This window comes from Tamandua tetradactyla, chromosome 3, assembly GCF_023851605.1.
Source record: "Tamandua tetradactyla isolate mTamTet1 chromosome 3, mTamTet1.pri, whole genome shotgun sequence".
In the NCBI taxonomy this organism is placed as follows: domain Eukaryota; kingdom Metazoa; phylum Chordata; class Mammalia; order Pilosa; family Myrmecophagidae; genus Tamandua; species Tamandua tetradactyla.
Genome location: NC_135329.1, coordinates 121,207,752 through 121,215,078, shown reverse-complemented (window position 1 = coordinate 121,215,078; position 7,327 = coordinate 121,207,752).

Genomic DNA, 7,327 nt, shown 5'->3' with positions numbered 1-7,327 from the left:
TAAAAGTGTTTCACATAACTGTGGGGATGTAGAGTCCAATATCTGTAGGGCAGTCTGTGACCTGCCAGCTCTAATGAAGGTCCTCAACAAACTCTCAGGAGATGCTGGCTGGCAACCATGGGGATAGAAGAATCCAAGATCTGTAGGGCAGGCCAAGAGCTGGCAGCTCCAATGAAAGTCCATAATGAACTCTCAGGAGATGCTGGCTGGCTGAAGCAGTAAGAGTGATTGTCTCTTCTGAATCCTCCTTAAAAGCCTTCTAGTGATTAGATTAAGCATGACTCATTGCAGAAGACACTCCCCTTAGCTGATTGTAAATGCAATCAGCTGTGGCCATGGTTTAAGTCCATTAAATGTCCTCAGAGCAACAGACAGGCCAGTGCTTGCTGGACCAGACAACCAGGCGGAACCACCTGGCCAAATTGACACATGAACCTGACCTGACATCATGGTACATCTTTTTCCTTCCTTTTACTTTTAACCTGTTAAACCTGTTATTGTCTTTATGTTTAAAGGAGTGTTTTTTAACAGCAGCATATGGTTGGGTATTGCTTTTTTTAGTATCCAATCTGACAATTTCTGCCTTTTAGTTGCAATAGACTACTACATCTAATATGGTTGTTGATGTTGTTGGTTTCAAGTCTGTCATTTTGTTATTTGATTTGTATTTATCCCTCTGTTTTATTCTCTTTTTTCTACTTTCTTTTTGATTATTTTTTTACAATTCAATTTTCCCTTTTGTTTATTGGGAATAATGTGTGTGTGTGTGTTTGCACTGGGGTTTTAAGGTTTAACATATGAAAACCTGACTTCAGCAATATTATGCCACTTCATATGCAGTATAAAATCCTTCCTCAGAACATTTTCCATTGTCCTTCCAGCTTTATACTATTTGTGCTATTTTCTTTATATATTAAAACCCCAGAGCTCAATATTATTTTTTCTTAAGCTATTAATTATCTTTTAAGAATAATAAAAATAGTCTTATATTTACCTACATATTTACCATTTCTCCTATTCTTTATTTCTTTGTGTAATTTGAGTTTTCTAGTTCTTGTCATTTTCCTTTTGCATGGTGACTGTAAACTGTTTTGCAGTACATGTGAACTGGTGATGAATTCTTTCAGCTTTCATATGTCTGAAAAAAGTCTTTATTTTGGCATCAGTTTTGAGATATATTTTCCGTAAATATAGAATTCTAGGTTACCAGTTAATATTTTTAATCACTTAAGATGCTGCTCCACTCTTTTTGGGTGTGCACGGCAGCTGATGAAAAATCTGCTGTATTTTAATAATTTTTTTCTCTATGTGTGATGTGTTTTTTCCCTCTGATGTTCTCTTTATCACCAGTTTCAAGCAATTTAACTATACTGTGTCGTGTTGTATATATTTTTTTATTTTTTTTTTGTGTGTGTGTGTGCTGTTCATTGATGCTATTGCATATGTGGGCTTATAGTTCTCATCAAATTAAAAAAAATTGACCATTGTTCCATTTTTGGGGGGACTTCAAGGACACATAGATTATGTTGCTTGAATTTGTTCCATGGTTCACTGATGCTTTATTTCTTTTTCACTCTTTCCCCCCCGTGATTTGTTTTTTATTAGTTTCTATTTCTGTTCCTTCAATTTCATTATTTTTTTCTCCTGAGATATCTAATCTGTTTTTATTATCATTCAACTTATATTTTTTCATCTCAGACATTGTATTGTTTATCTCTAGATATTTGTGACTTTTAAAACATTTTTTCTACTTGGCATTCTTATTCTTTCCTCTACTATCTTTTTTTTTAAAAAAACATTTTTATTGATAAATTTTAACATACAAGCATTCCATAAATGATTTGCAATCATGGCTCACAATATAAGCACATAGTTGTATATTCATCACCATGATTGTTTTTCAGAATACTTGCATCACTCCAGAAAAAGAAATGAAAAGGAAAAAAGAAAACCTCATACATACCATTTCCCTTACCCCTCCACTTCCCATCTACCCAATTTATTTTAACCTTTGTCCCTCTGTTATTTGTTCATTCTCCATCCATATTTTTTACTCAACTATTCATAATCTAGATAAAAGGAGCATCAGATGCAAGATTTTCACAATCATACAGTCAAAATGTAAAAGCCATATCATTATACAATCATCTTCAAGAATCAAGGCTACTCAAACACAGCTGCACAGTTTCAGATACTTCCCTCTAGCCACTCTAATACAGCATAATCCAAAAAGGGGTATTTGTGCAATGCATAAGAATAACCTCCAAGATAACCTCTTAACTCTCTTTGAGATCTCTCAGCCACTGAAACTTTATTTTGCCTCATTTCTCTCTTTCCCTTTTTTTGTCAAGAAGTCTTTCTCAATCCCTTGATGCCAGGTCCTAGCTCATCCTGGGAGTTCTGTCCCATGTTGCCAGGGAGATTTATTTACACCCTTGGGAGTCATGTTCCATTTGTGTGTGTGGAGGGCAATAAGCTCACCTGCCATGTTGGCTTAAAGAGAGAGGCCACATCTGAGCAACAAAAGAGGTTCTCTTGGGGGTGACTCTTAGGCCCAAACATAAATAGGCCTAACCTATCCTTTACAGAAATAAGTCCCACAGAGGTGACCCCCAAGGTCAGGGCCTATTGACTTGGTTGTCTCCATTGCTTGTGAGAATATCAGAAATTCTCCAAATGGGGAAGTTGAACACTTCCTGTTTACTCCCAAGTGCTCCAAGGGGACCTTGCAAATATTTCTTTATCCGCTGCCCAAATTTCTCCGGGAAATAGAATATCAGAAATTCTCCAAATGGGGAAGTTGAACACTTCCTGTTTACTCCCAAGTGCTCCAAGGGGACCTTGCAAATATTTCTTTATCCACTGCCCAAATTTCTCTGGGATATATCAGGGCATCATACTCACATGGACAAACCAACAAAATCTCATGCCCTATTCAAGATTCCATGTACTTATAGTGTTCAACTAAATTGACCATACAAGTTAAATTAGGAAATGCACTACCCAGAATATAAATTTTGCAGCAAATAAACATCTCTCCATTTGTTCTCACACAGAAGTTGAAGTTTTAAAATATGAATGATATTATCCTGTACACTGTATTCTGATTTATCTTAATCCTATCCAGATCAGCTTCATTCATATCTCTACTCAAAGTCAGATTCATTTTTCATCTTTTTAAACAATTCCTTTATGGGGTGCTACTGACTTTCATAGCTTCAGAACTCTAATTCTGAGTCTCAGGTGTCATATAAATACCTGAAGTTTCTGGGAATGACCAGGTTATAAACAAATAGCTCAGTATCTCAGAATTTAAAAATAATAGTTACAACTCTTGAACATATTTGACTGCTGTAAGAACTTACTATCTAGGAACTTTTACAATAGGCTCCAACCTGATAACTCATGCTCTCGAATTCATTTCATCAAGTTTTTATATCATAGTCAGTGCATGTGAGTGAGGCATTCTGACAGTTCACTCAACATACAGTCCTCAAGGTTCATTCACCTAGTTGTATTCCACACAACTTCATTCTTTCTTGCAGCCTGTCAGTAGTTCATTTATGTATATACCATACATACCCTTAGGCCACCTCCATCCATTGTGGATTGCAAATGCTGCCCCCATAGACACCGGTGTGCAAATGGCCATTTGTATCCCCACACTCAGTTCTTCCAGGTATACACTGAGCAATGGGAGTTCAGGACCACCCCTAGCCTCCAGTGGAACCCACCCCTAGCCTCCAGTGGAACCACTACACTGCCCTTCAAGGGGCTGCACCTCTCAGTTTCCCTACTGACAGTGAATAGGTATATCTCTTCCTCTGCATTTTCTTTAGCACTTATTTCTCTGTTTACTTTTAAACAGTTTTATTCACATATCATACAATCCAACCTAAGTAAATAGTTGTGCCTTCGCCACCGTAATCTATTTGATGACATTTCCTTTTCTTCCACAAAGAATCCATACCCCTTCCCTATGCCCCCCACCTGTTGACATTCAGTTTTGGAATAATGCCTTTGTTACATTCAGTGGAAGCATATTACAATGTTACAGTTGACTATAGATCCTAGCTTGCATTGATTATACTTTTTTCCATATACCATCTATTTTCAACACCCTATGTTATTGACATTCTTGTTGTTGTTCTTCATGCAAAAGTATTTTTTTATTTGTACATTTAATCACCATTAATGTCCACTCCAGGCATTCCTAAATTATACTGTCTCAGTCATTATCTTCTGTCTTTTCTTCTGGTTTCATATGTGCCCCCAGCCCTTCTCCTTGTATCATACTCACATTCAGCTTCATTCAGTACCTATATTATCATGCTACAATCAAGTAGTTTTGTACTATCTATTTCTGAATTTTTGCAATCAGTCCTGTTGCACAATCTGTATTCCTTCAGTACCAATTGCCCAATCTCTATTTTTATGTCCTGATAACCTGTGTTCTTAACTTCATTTCTCCAAGTTCACTAATTAAATTTAGTTCATATTAGGGAGGCCATACAGTATTTGTCCTTTTGTTTCTGGCTGATTTCACTCATCACAAAGTCCTCAAGATTTATCCATGTTGTCACATGTTTTATGACTTTATTCTTTTTTTACAACTGCATAATATTCCATTGTATACATATGCTACAGTTTGTTTAGCCGCTCATCTGCTGATGGATGTCGGGGCTGTTTCCATCTCACTCAATCATAAATAATGCTGCTATAAACATTAGTGAGCAAATGTCCATTTGTGTCCTTGCCCTCAGGTCCTCTGAATGGATACCTAGTAATGGGATTGCTAGACCCATGGCAACTCTATACTTAGGTTCCTGAGGAACTGCCAAGCTGCCTTCCAGAGTGGTTGTACCATTTTACATTCCCATCAACAGTGGACAATTGTGCCTCTTTTTCCACATCCTCTCCAGCACTTGTCATTTTCTGTGTTTTTGATAATGGCTCTTCTAGTAGGTGTCAAATGATATCTCATTGTGGTTTTGATTAGCATTTCCCTAATAGTCAGTGAAGTTGAACATCTTTTCATGTGTCTTTTAGCTATTTGTATTCTCTCTTCTGAGAAGTGTCTGTTCATGTCTTTTGCCCATTTTTAAATTGGGTTGTTTGTCTTTTTATTGTTGAGTTGAATAATCTTTTTATATATTCTGGATACTAAACCTTTATTTGATATGTGGTTTCCAAATATTGTCTCCCATTGCATAGGTTGCTTTTTACTTTCTTGACAAAGTTCTTTGATGCACAAATGTGTTTAATTTTGAGGAGTTCCCATTTAGCTATTTCTTTCTTCAATGCTCGTGCTTTGGGTGTAAGGTCTGGGAAGCCACCTACTATTACAAGTTTTATAGATATTTTCCTCTAAAATTTTTATTGTCTTAGCTCTAAATTTTGGTCTTTGATCCATTTTGAGTTAATTTTTGTATAGGACAGAGATATTGATCCTTTTTCATTCTTTCATATATGGATATCCAATTCTCCATGCACCTTTTATTGAAGAGGCCACTTTGTCCCAGGTGGGTTGGTTTGACTGCCTTACCAAAGAACAATTGTCCATAGATGAAAGGGTCTATATCTGAACACTCTATTCGATTCCATTGGTCAGTATATCTATCTTTATGCCATGCTGTTTTGACCACTGTAGCTTCATAATATGCTTCAAAGTCAGGTAGTGTGAGACCTCCCACTTCATTTTTCTCTCTCTAGATATTTTTACCTTTTTGGGGCAACTTGCCTTTCAAATAAATTTGGATATTGCTTTTTTCTATTTCTGCAAAATAAGTTGTTGGGATTTTAATTGGTATTGCATTGAATCTGTAAATCAATTTGGGTAGAATTGACATCTTAACTATATTTAGTCTTCCAACTGATGAACACAGTATACCCTTCCATTTATTTAGGTCTTCCCTCTATTATCTTTAACACATGGAAAATAGACAGGATTGTTTTAGTTTGTCTGTGGATAATATAATTAATTTTAATTTTTTTTTATTAATTCCATCATCCTATCATTTCTGGGACTCATTCTATGGATTGATTTTTTTTTTTTTTGGGTCAAATTATAGGCTGCATTTTCCTGCTTCTTTACATGCCTAGTAATTTTTAATTAGATGCCAGTCATTGTGAAATTTTCTCTTGTTGGGTACTGGATATTTTTTATGCTTCTAAAAGTATTTTTGAGCTTAGTTCTGGGATATAGTAAAGTCAGTTAGAAACAGCTTGATCTTTTTATATTTCACTTTTCAGCTTTTTTCCGATTAGACCAGAGCAGTATTTAGTCTATGGCTAATTTCACCCCATTATTAAGGCACTATTCTTTTGAGTATTTTATCTAATACTCCAAGAATTATCCAATGTTCCACTTTAGCTTGTGGGGACATGAACTATACCTGGGTCTCTTTGATAGCCAATGATTTTTCCCTCTGCTCCTTTTGGGTGGTTCTTTCCCTAGTTTCATCACACACATTCACTGATTAGTATTTAGCTGAAGACCAGATAAGGATCTTTTGTAGATCTCTGGAGCTTTTTTGTGTAATTCTCTTTTCTGATGCTTTGTTCCCCTTGTCTTTCCGCTCTGTTTTTCCAACTCTGAAACTACTGGGTTCTACCTGGGTTTCCTTCTGTTGTTCTCGGGCCTGGAAACTTCCCAGGCAGGAAGCTAAGGCTATCATAGTGCTGGTCTCATTTGTTTCCACTCACTCAGGTATCATTGCCTTGACTGCTTAATGTACAGTGTCTGAAATCCACTGTTTCATGTGCTTTGTCTGTTTCTTTCTTTCTTTTTTTTAGTTGTTTCAGGTGGGAAGATAAAGCCAATACCTGTTACTCCATCTTATTTTGAAGCAAACATTTCCAAAAGTATATTATTTTGAATTAGACAACTTAGTTCAAATCTGGGTACTCCATATTGACTTTGAAACCTTGGGGAAATTACTGTGTGCCTAAGTTTCCTCATCTCTAAAACAAGGAAAATAATAGTTCCTACCTCAATGCACTCTAAAAACTAGAAAAAGGAAAAAATCTGTAAACGTTATTTAGTAGAGCACTTGGCATATAATACATACAATAAATTTTAGATGGTTAACTTTTAATTTTTGTGCTAATGTATTAAGATGAGAATTTTTTATTACCATTTATTACTATTACTCCTTCAACTAAGGATTTTAAAGTTAAGTTGGCTACAAATTTCCAGGTGACAGAAAACCCATATAACTGAGTTGTTTGCTAGTAAGGAACAAAGACAGTTGCACATGTGGATAGAGAAAGTCTTTTTAGAGCAGCAATATAAACTGTTTTCAAAACTAATTATATTGACTTTGTA